The sequence below is a fragment of the Trichosurus vulpecula genome, chromosome 5, assembly GCF_011100635.1.
Source record: "Trichosurus vulpecula isolate mTriVul1 chromosome 5, mTriVul1.pri, whole genome shotgun sequence".
NCBI lineage: Eukaryota > Metazoa > Chordata > Mammalia > Diprotodontia > Phalangeridae > Trichosurus > Trichosurus vulpecula.
In genome coordinates, this window is record NC_050577.1 from 41,600,788 (window position 1) to 41,612,231 (window position 11,444).

An 11,444-nucleotide genomic window follows, 5' to 3' on the forward strand; every position below is an offset into this window, starting at 1 on the left:
GAAAAGTAGACTTCCATACTCTACCACTATCTATTTGAGATGATATTGTTGTCCTAAGATTGTTCTGTCTCCTCTCCATTCTTATTAATCTGCTCCATTATTTTTTTTTCTGAAAATGTGCAGGGATTAAGTGAGGAAAAAATATGGATTCAAATCCCTCCTCTGGTATTTACTAATTATATGATGATAGGCAAGTCAGTTAAGCACTCTGAACCTTGGTTTCCTCATCTGTAAAATGAGAAAATAATACTTGTACGATTTATCTTGTAAGTTGTTATAAAGATAAAATAAACTAAATTATGTAAAGCATTTTTGCAAACTTTAAAAATATATGCATGTTATTATTTTTTGTTTTTCTTTCATGTCCTAAATTAATTCATTTCTTTCCTCCCTCTCTCTTACCCCCTTCTTCCTTCAAACCTATTTGTGTCATTTAGTTGCTAAAATATTACTGCTTTAAAAAGAACGCCCCATTTGTTACCTTAAGATAGTAACTAGTTAATCACATTATAAAGTGAATATTAATTTAATATTTAGTTTGGTGATGTAGCTCTGACTCTGTATTTCTGTTGGTTTTACTTGGCAAAAATCTTTAAAAAGTTCATGTCTTACATTTCTCACATTCACAGAAATTTTTAAATAGTTATCTTTTGCCTTCAAAAAGAATGCTTAAATGCCCAAAGGCTATAAAAATGTGCATACCCTTTGACCCAGCAATATCACTCCTAGGGCTATATCCCATAGAGATCTCACAAGTGGGAAAGGGACCTGTATGTACAAAAATATTTATAGCAGCTCTTTTTGTGGTGGCAAAGAATTGGAAATCAAGGGGATGCCCATCAATTGGGGAATGGCTGAACAAGCTGTGGTATATGAAGGTAATGGAATACTGTTGTACTATAAGAAATAGGAAGATACAGACTTCATAATAACCTGGAAAGACCTACATGATCTGATGCTGAGTGAGAGGAGCAGAACCAGGAGAACATTGTACACAACCACAGACATGTTGATTCTGTGATGACTGACTTTGATAAACTTGGCTCTCCTCAGCAATACAAGACTCAAAGACAGCTCCAAAGGACTCATGATAGAAAAAGTTAGCTACATCCAGAGAAAGAACTGTGGAGTCTGAATGCAGATTGAGGCAAACTATTCGCTCTCTTTCTTTTTCTCTTCTTTTTTGTTTTTCTTTCTTCTCTCTCATGAGTCATTCCATTGGTCATAATTCTTCTTTGCAACTTGACTATTGTGTAAATAAGTTTAATGGGAAGGTTTATGTAGAATCTATATTGGACTGCATGCCGTCTTAGGAGAAGAGGGGGGCAGGGAGGGAAGGGAAGAAAATTTGAAACTCAAGAACATGTAGAACTAAGTGTTGTAAATTAAAAATAAAAAAATCTAATTAAAAAAAGAAAAAAAAGGAATGCTTAAGGGGCAGCTAGGTGGCACAGTGGATAGAGCATGGAGTCAGGAAGACCTGAGTTCAAATCCAGCCTCAGATATTTATTTACTAGCTGTGTGACCCTGGGCAAATCACTTAACCCTGATTGCCCCCCCCCCAAAACCCACAAAAAGAATGTTTGGCTTTGTTGGGAAGATGATTTTGGGAAGAAATGTTTTAATTATTAACTTTCAATGTATCATATTTTACCATCTAGTGAATTTCATTTTTATTGGTTGTAGAACAACCTTACCCAATTCAAATGAATATATTTTTGATACTCGATGACTTTGTCCTTGGCTGCTTTTAAAATAATATTCTTGTCACTGTGATCACTGTGATGCACAAGGACAAATCCAGTTTTCTTGGTATCTTATGAATTCAGTTAATCTGTAACCTGACTCTTCCCTCCCCCCCCAATATTTAGAGATTTTTAAAATTTCTGTGTAATCTTATAGAATGACTTTAAATACAGCAGTGATATTTTTTCCATCACTTTTTTTCAGGAAACTTGCTACTCCTTAAATTTTCTCTCCTTATTCTGTAATCTAGATCCATTACTTTTGTCTGTATAACTTTCAAATTTGTTTCCAATTGGATAGTTTTTTGGCTTATCTGCAAGCTTTGGTGTTTTCTACATTTTGCATTCCAGCAAAATGATTCTGTTTTTAAAAATTGAATTCATTATTTTATTTAGGCTTTTCCTCAGATATTTCTAAATTTTTGAAATTTATTATCATCTTGCCTTGAGATACCTTAGTCACATGTAATTTCTTTTTTATTTCACTGAGAAAATTATGTATTTTGTCTCTGGTGCTACTTTTGGTGTTCTTTTTAGTCTATTTTTCTATTGGTATTCTATTGATATTGGTATTTGGCATATGTTGTTATTTTCTATTGGAATTTTGCTTCTTTTAATATATTCTTCATTGCAGTGGAACTTGTGTTTACTTATTTTGAGTATTTTTTCAAAGATAAATTTCCCTCTGTGGATTTTTTAGGAGTTTTGCTTCTTTTGGTTGTTTCTATTGCATTTTTGAGGGGAATATTAAGGAGAAAGCTTTCTTGTAAACTCTTACTAATCATCTTCTAGAAATTCTTCTCCTTCCTTCTTGAAAAAAGAGCTCATGATATACAGATGTGAGACTTCTGAGTCATCTGGAAGCCTTTTAGCCTCTTTAACTTCTTAAACCCAAGCCATATTTTCTAACATTTTTTTGGGCTTTCCTTTCCTGTGCCCACCCTTATACTGAATTAATTGAATGTAAATGTCTGGAATAACTTAAAAAGCCCTTCATGTAATTTTTCTCCTTTTCAAACTATAACAGATATTGTTATATAAACTGTAATAATATTCATGATGGGCTTTTTGCCTTTTCTTATCATGATCATGCCCAAATAAGATATCCAAGTGTCTTTTAGAGCAATATTTCTTGTTGCCTTTGGGCACTTGCTGAGACCAAATCCTCAAAATCCTTTATTTGCTTCTCCTAGAAGAACCTGTGAATCATCCTTCCATTTACTGGTAACTGTATGTCTTCTGGTTCCATCTGTTGCAATGCTAATGTGATTCACTTCCTCTATTAGGAGGTCAACTCATAGCTCATTGGAGAAAGACTCACTGGTTACAAGAATTGTTAGTATTATTATAAAAATCAAGTGATTCTTAGCTCTCTCTACTCTCCTTTCTACCATTAGCATTATTATTAAGACAATAGCAAGGGGCTACGTATGTAAGACTAAGGATCCATTTCCATTTTATCTATTTCCAAAGTCACCATGATTGAAGAATTTATCACATAATGGCCACCCTTCTGATAATGAACCTCTTCATACTTAGCTAGATTAGTTTTCAGACAGAAGAAATGACATCTGTTGCTGGAACCATTCTCAAGCCCTTGAGTAGAACCTGCTGGGAGCATGTGTTCTATTGGTAGACTATTTGAGAACCCATAGTCCCCTTCATACCATAGTGAGGCATCAGAGTAGGACTTTTGTGAAGATCAAATTATATGCTACATAACACATGTGTTAATTATATGTTATATGACATGTAACTAACACATATCCTATATGTTACAGAAAGATATTTATTCTTCCCTTCTGAATTAATGCTTGAGTTCATAGTAGGTGAATAGGGAAAGGGAATGGATATCAAAATCAGTATATTTGGAAATGGTGGAGAAGTTTTGGGGGTGGTATTGGGCAATAAGACTTGGGCCCAAAGTGCTAGGCAGAACTCTGGTCTTCAAACTGGATTGAAGTCATTTTGTAAAGATATTAATATAATAGTAAAAATAATAACTCACATTTCTAACATGCTTTAGGGTCTACAGAGCCCTTTGCCTCCAAAGTGGTAGGTTAACTAGCTGTCTTGTGCTTTACTCATCTATGAAATAATGATGACAGTGGAAGATATCGTTAGACTTCGGTAAATTTTATTCAGTGGTAATCCAGAGAAGTGTTGCTGATGTGCCCTCTGTCTAGTGTGGCTGGTTCAGGACATTCATCCTGGCCCTGGGCTGTTACAAACTGTCCCAGGAAGCCCAGCTCTCCCTTTGCTAAAGATTCCTCCCTCAGTTGGGGGGAGGGTTGTGGACTAGCCATTAATGGAGCTAAACTGGCCCAAGTGAGTAATGGCAATAGTAACTGACAATGACAGGAAACTCTAAAGTTTCTAAGGTGTTTTTCAAGCTCTGTCTCCTCTTGAGTCTCCCCTCGCCACCCTGCGATACTAGCACTTAGGTATCTTTTCTCCAGGTCTACCATCATAGTGGCTAGAAAGTGTTATTGGTGGGATATGAACACAGGTCTTCCTGTTTCCAGATCACTCACAAGTGGCTTGCTAGTCCCCACGGGCTTATGGGTAACCATCATGGATTTATTCATGGATTTAGAGCAGTAAGTGAGCTCAGAGATGATCTAGTCTAGCACAAAGCCCTTATTTTGCTGGTGAAGAAACCACAGAACTGGCTGGTGCAACATCACTGCCCAAGTTTGCAGAGGTTCTGAGACACAGAGCTGGGATTCCAACATAGCTACTTTCTCTCCAATTCTGCACTTTTCCCAACATTACCAATTTGCAAATGATTGATTAATTTTTAAAGAGAACACAAGATTATCAGTTGTGATATTCAGAGACTCTGCCTTTTTTTTTGAGGCATCTAAGCGGCTCAGTGGTTAGAGCACCGGGCTTGGAGTCGGGAAAATCTGAGTTCAAATCCAGCCTCAGATATTTATGAGCTCTATGACTCTGGGCAAGTCACTTGATTTCTTTCTGCTTCAGTTTCCTCACCTGTAAAATGGGGATAATAATAGTTCTGCCTCAGAGGGTTGTTATGAGGTTCAAATGAAACAATATTTGTCAAGCACTTAGTAGAGTGTCTGGCACATAGTAGGGGCTTAATAAATACTTGTTTCCTTCCTTCCTTCTTTTTATTGTCAAGCAGTAATTGATCTAAGTGAAATAAAATAGAGCAGAGATTCAGCAAACAAAAGACTGATTATTAGGGAAAAAGCTTATTTTTTCTTAGTTTGGTTAATTTCCTTTCCACAAGTGATTCAGCAGTACTTCTCCAAGAAAATGTTGACAGGCTTGACAGATACATTTCACTTATGGAGATGTTGCAGGGTGATTCAATTGACAGCCCAACAACACTTATCCTCTTGAAAACAGACCAGGCACTGACATATCTGCTTCAATAAACATCCATCACTGGGGAATCTAAATTGGCATCTCTTGATGGACTCTCCCTTGGTGGCCGACTAGGGTCTGAGAATCAGACCACGTCAAGAAATCAGTTCATCGGGTCGTTCAGCAAAGAGGCCAAAGATTGCTCCCCTCCCATTCTCTCCTCTGTGTCTTCTTTACATCACCAGGTTGTCATTTAATGATTGACTATAGAGATAAGGGAGTCATAAGAGAGAGAAAAATTATTTAGCGTGAATGGCGACTAGAACCAAATGTTGGCATCAAATGAAATTTGAGATTTTAGGCTAAGCTTTGTTGCGAACCATTGGGTAGAAGCACATAGGTGGGAGTGTGCTTCATCAATGTCTTTCATCTATGAATAATGAGTCCTCAACTCCCTTTGGTTATGAGAGTCTTTCAGTTGTTGATTTTATAATTTTCTCCATTTATATTAGATTCCTACGTTAGACAATCCATCTCTGGTTTGAATTCTCACCTTTCTACAAAGACCCTCAAATCTACTTGTCCACTCCTTTCCCTTTCACCCATGGTCCAGTGCTCTGTCAGTAAGATATCTCAAATAGGGTTTTCATTTGTAATTCAGATTTAAATGTGGTAAAGACAGAACTACTTTATTTTTCCTGCGTGTCCTACCTCACAGGGTTGTTATAAGAAAAAATGCCTCTTAGGCCTGATGGCACTGGAAAAGGGGGGCTGTCTTTACTATCCCTGCCACATTTTCCCTTCATACGGGGCAATTATATCATACTTCTGACCTGCCCATAGAGCTGAACTCCCCAAACAAAGCAGTTTGGACACATTTTTGTGATTCAAGGCCAAGAAGGAGAGTGGCCAGGGGTGGCAGACCAGGAACCATAGGCTCACAGGACCACAGATTTAGAGCGGGAAGAGACCTCAGAGGTGATCTAGTCAAACCTCTCCATTTTACAAATGAAGCAGTTGAGACCTAGAGAACTGAAGAGTCTCTCTCAACATCACATAGATAGTAAGATACAGAGTTAGGATTGGAACCAGAACCTCTGACTTCAGAACCAGTACCCTTCCTGTTGTACTGTGTGCTCCTTCAAGCACTGTCACTCCTTCCAATCAAGCCAAGAGGCTTGAACCTATTGCCTCCTAGGGTCATCTAAGCACTCCCCCTGAGAAGAAACTTTAGCCAAGGTAGTAAGCTCAACTTAATTGGCTTCTACTCTGTACCAGGCATCTTTCTCTATCACTGGATCTAGTCAAGGAGAGGCTATATGATCAGATATTGGAGATGCTGTGGAGGGATTCCTACATATGGGATGGGATGAAGTAGTTGCGTAGGACAGACACTGGGACACTTGGCTTCTGAGATTCCTTCCAATGCAGTTTCTATGATTACTTTTGAAATGCTACTTTTTATTTTACCCCATGGTAGATTTTGCCCCAAGCCTTGTTTCAAGGGCAGAACTAGGAACAAACAGGCGGGAGTTATTTTTTGGGCTGATATAAAGAAAAACTTTGTAATAGTTGGCTCTATCCAAACATGAAATGAGCTGCCATAGGTTACCTTGGCGGGGGGGTGGTCAAGAAAAGTCTGGATGACCACTTCTGAGGAGAGGGGATTCTTGGTTGGACTACATGACCACTGAGGTCTCTTTCAACATGAAGATTATTTGAATCTGTGAAGTTTGTGCCTTTCCCTTGCATCTCTATGTTCATAGTCTTCACTGCCTGAAATCCCTCAATCAGTGAGCACCAGACAAATACAAAGGATGAAACAACCCCTACTGTCAAGGAATGTACATTGTAATGGGGAAATCAAAAGGTTAGGATTGATATTAGTTCTTGTATAAGAAATAATATTTATCCTAGACATTGAACATCAGATTACTATACAGTGCAATATTCCCACGTTTACCCAGAGATCACTTATCCAGTAACCTTAACTGTGCAGAACACAGAAAGGTACTTAAAAATAAGTGAAAAAATACTTTAGCACCCATAATGCATGTCATATAGTCCAGCAAGAATGCCTGACTGCCATTACTAGGGAGGGAGAAGACTGAAAAGGTTTCAAAGCCAGCAGAGAACCTCACAAAGCCAGGCCAACTTGGGACACATGGGAGCCCTCCCATCCTCTCTCGCCCCAGGGAGTGCTCAGTGCAATATTTGTTCTTTTTGATGACCTTAGAGGAGGTTAAATTGTGTTTGGTGGACTTTGTTTATGAAGGCAAAGCCATATGTAATAGATTTTAGAAAGATTTCCAATATGGAAAGACTTGTATGGAATGGTGAAAAGTGAAATCAGCAGAACATGCAGTCCAGCATGCACACTGACCACAACTGTCTAAAAACTGACAAGCAACAGGGATTTATAAATACCCAGATGGATTTAGAAAGGGGAACAGGACAAATGGATTGTTTGTTGTTGTTTTTAAAAAATTTTTGTTAAAGTGTATGTTTTTTATTTTCTTTTTAATCGAAGTATGCAATTCAAATTCAGGAGTTTAAATGAGAGATTTAATCTATTTTTGTCTCTATTAATTTGCTGGTCTGAAAATTTTCCTTATTTCTTTTTTCATATTTCACCTTTATTTCTAAATATATTTTTGTCCTCCCATACTCGGCAAGCCATTCCTCATAACAAAGAATAAAAAAGAGAAAAAACAGTTCAGCAAAACTAGCCAACATATAAACAGAACCTGACGGCACATAGAGTGTTCCATATCTATAATACCCCACCTCTGCAAAGAAGGGAAAGAAGGGGGTAGGAAGGTAGGGACGTAGAGAAGGAGGAAGGCACATTTTTTCATCTACGATGACCTGCCAAGCTTGGTCTTTATAAGTGTGGTGTTTATTGTTATTAAGTTTATAACACCAGCTTTAAAAAGAGAAAGATTTCTATCCAAATAATTTAATTAAAAATTAGTCTGACATTTCAATGGGAGGCATCATTGGTTTTTAAAAATCATTTCCTTGGAAAAAATCAGCTCCCAATGGTGCCAAATAAATTATATATTCTGCATAAACATTTTAACCCCCAAAGCATCATTCAAAATTACAGAACCAAAGAACCTGAAATTAGGAAGGACCTTAGAGGCCATTTTATTTAACCTATACCTGACCTAGAATCCCTTTAGAACATTTCCAACAAGGGGTCATCCAGTTTCTGATTAACTTCTGGCCAAACAGAACCCTATGCCTCCAAAGGGAGTCCATTCCACTTTTGGGTGGCACAAATTATAACATGAAAACATCATCTTCCTCTCCACAACTTCCACCCATCACTCTGAGTACTTTTCTTTGGAGTCCAGAAGAATAATCTCTTCTATGTAACAGCCAGCCACATATTATAACACAGGAATCACATCTCTCCTAAGTCTTCTCATCTCTAAGTTAAATTTTCTCTGTCCTTCAACTGACTTGCATATTGCATGGATTCTAGTCACCTCTCCCCATTCTGATCACCTTCTGGAGCCTAGACACTCTCTAGTGAATCAATATCCTTCCTGAATGTGGTCTGACCAGAGCATAATACAGTGGGACCATCACCTTGCTCATTCTGGACACTATGTCTTTTTAAATGCCATCTAACCTCATATTATCTTTTTTAAATGTATATTTCAGTGTTGATTCATCTTGAGCTTGCAGGCCACTAAAGTGCCCAGATATTTTTCAGATAATCTGTTCTCTACAACATCTTGTACTTGTGGAACTGATTTTTTTTGGATGACAGATGTAGAGCTTTACATTTATACTTATTAAATTTCATTTTATTGGATCTGGCCCAGCGTCCTAGCCAATGAGGATCTTTTGGGTTTCTGACTGTCATCTAATGTATTAGCCTTGTTTCTGGGATTAATGTCATATATAAATTTGATAAGCAGCATAGGGCCACGCACAGTTCCTGGGACACCCCACTAGAGACCTCCTTTTAAACTGTCAGTGAACCAGTAATTCTTTGGTTCCAGCATTCAGCTAGTTCCAGATCCACCTAACTATACCATTGTATAGCCTTCATTGTTCTGTCTTGCCCAAAAGAATACTATGTAAAATTTTGTCAAGTGCTTTTCTGAAATCCAGGTTAACTAAATCTAAAGGATCCCTTTGCTCTATGAGGCTAATCCATCAAAAAAGGAAACGAGGTTGAACTAGAATGGCTTGTTCATGATGAAGCCATGTGTATCAGCAAGGCAGTAATCACAACATAGATGATAATTGTCAAAGTGCCTATGTGGTCCTGTATTGCAAAATATATGAGACTCACCACAAAGAAGGTAGAAGAAGTAAACCATTTATTCAGATACTAAATAACCAGATCCCAAAACCAGTAAGTTCACAACATCACGGCAAAGAACCGCTCCATCCTACAACGATCCACCCCCTGCTGGGGCCTTGCCACCAACAAATAAACTTACAGCACAACTATCACACATCTGCTCTCTTTCCCTCAACTCTAATTGTCATAATTGCTCTCAGCATTTCCTGTGACACAATTTCCTTTTTCTCTCAGCAAGCTCCTCCTACCACATGGGACTTAGGTTTCCTGTGATGTAAGCAAGTCACATGGCCTATTAATGGGTAGGAAAGACCTTCAAATCTAAATTGCTATTACACCATGTCAGGTCTTTGTGATCAGTACTTCATTTTCCAGAAATATACAAACTATCCTCTTAGTAATAAGCCTTCCAAGAATTTTGCAAAGTCAATACCCGGCTTAAAAAGCTCCAGTTACTCCTTATTGTCTATGGGGAAAAATACAAACTCCTTGGTTTGGCATTTTGAAACCTTTCATAATCCAACCCCAGCCTACCTTTCCAGGGTTATTATATATTACTCTCTTTTATGTATCTGATATTTCAGCCAAACTGTCCTACATGCTGCTGCCATTACACAGCACTACATCCTCCATCTTCATGCCTTTGAACTAGCTCTCCCACATGCCTGGAATATATTCCCTCCTCATCTCTACCCCTGAGAGTCTCTAGCTTCCTTAAAGGCTTAGCTCAAGGGCCATCTCCTAGAGAAAGCCTATCATGATCCTTGCAATTGCTGGTCTCCTCCACTGGTTCCTGCAAATCCCTTTGTATTTCCTTGTATATCCTTTTCTGAGTTTGTTGTCTCCTTGCCCTGCCTGCCTCCAATGTAAATTCCCTGAGGACAGGGACTGTTTCTTTTCTTTTTTGTCTCTGTATTCCCAGCACCTAGCATAGTCTCTAGCACACAGTAGGCATTCAATACATGCTCATTGAATGAGTGAATGGAGGCTCCAGTATATAAGGCCCTTTTACTGAGTTCCATTTCTTTGGCAATGAAAGACTCCTTTTGGATAACTAGGACCTATCTTTGCCTTAAGTAATGAAACCTTTGGCTTCCAGACTCTGCCAAAAATAATTTTCTTTCATTTTCTGCAGCCTTGAATTATCCCCAAAGTTTCCGCTTCTCAGAGTAAATTGACTTCTCTCGACATTCCAATTTATTTTAAATTATTTTTCTTCTCTAAAAAATAATTCATTTATACGATTGTGCTCTGCCTTGAAGTTCTGATTGTCTCCACTGAAAATGTGTACACCCTGCATGCTTTGCTTCTCTTATGTCTCTGTGGATTTCAAATAGTGCAGTATGAATGTGAACTGCAGAAGTTGGTAAGATGTATTATCCAGATTTGCTGGCACCAGTCGAGCTTTGTCATATTTCTTTATGAGTCTTGTTTTTCTTTCTTTTTTTCTTCCTGGAATAAATCAGTGATCTTGATCATCAGTGTTGGAGGGCTGCTCTGTCAAAGAGGAACAAAGCATGGAGCAGCTGGGCGACACATTGACATCTCACTGGGATGTTTATGTCACAAATTTGAATTTTTGCATCCCATAGGACGCAGTGATACAAACTGCCCATTCCTGCATTAAAATGTCATGACTGCTTTTCTTGTTTATTTGGTGGTCTCTGTACCCATCTGGTGACTTTCTGGATATCTTTTCATATAAATACCCAGAGGCTCTCTGGGAAGCTTCTAATGACTTTTTCTCTTCTATTTCCTTTTAGTGGCTCTCCCTTTTTTAAAAAAAGAATAAAGTTTTTATACCAGTCATTTCTGAATCTACTCTCCCCACCCCCACCCTGCACACTTTCTTGTAACATAATAATAATAACAAAAACAATAATGACTAGCAAGAAAAAGTGATACAGTAACCATATTGAATGATATTATATATTTTTTTACTCTTTGGTGACCTGACTCCCTACAGAAAGTAACAGAGGACCATAGATATAGAACTGTAAGGAACCTCAAAGTCCATCTAGTCCAGGCCCTTGATTTTATAG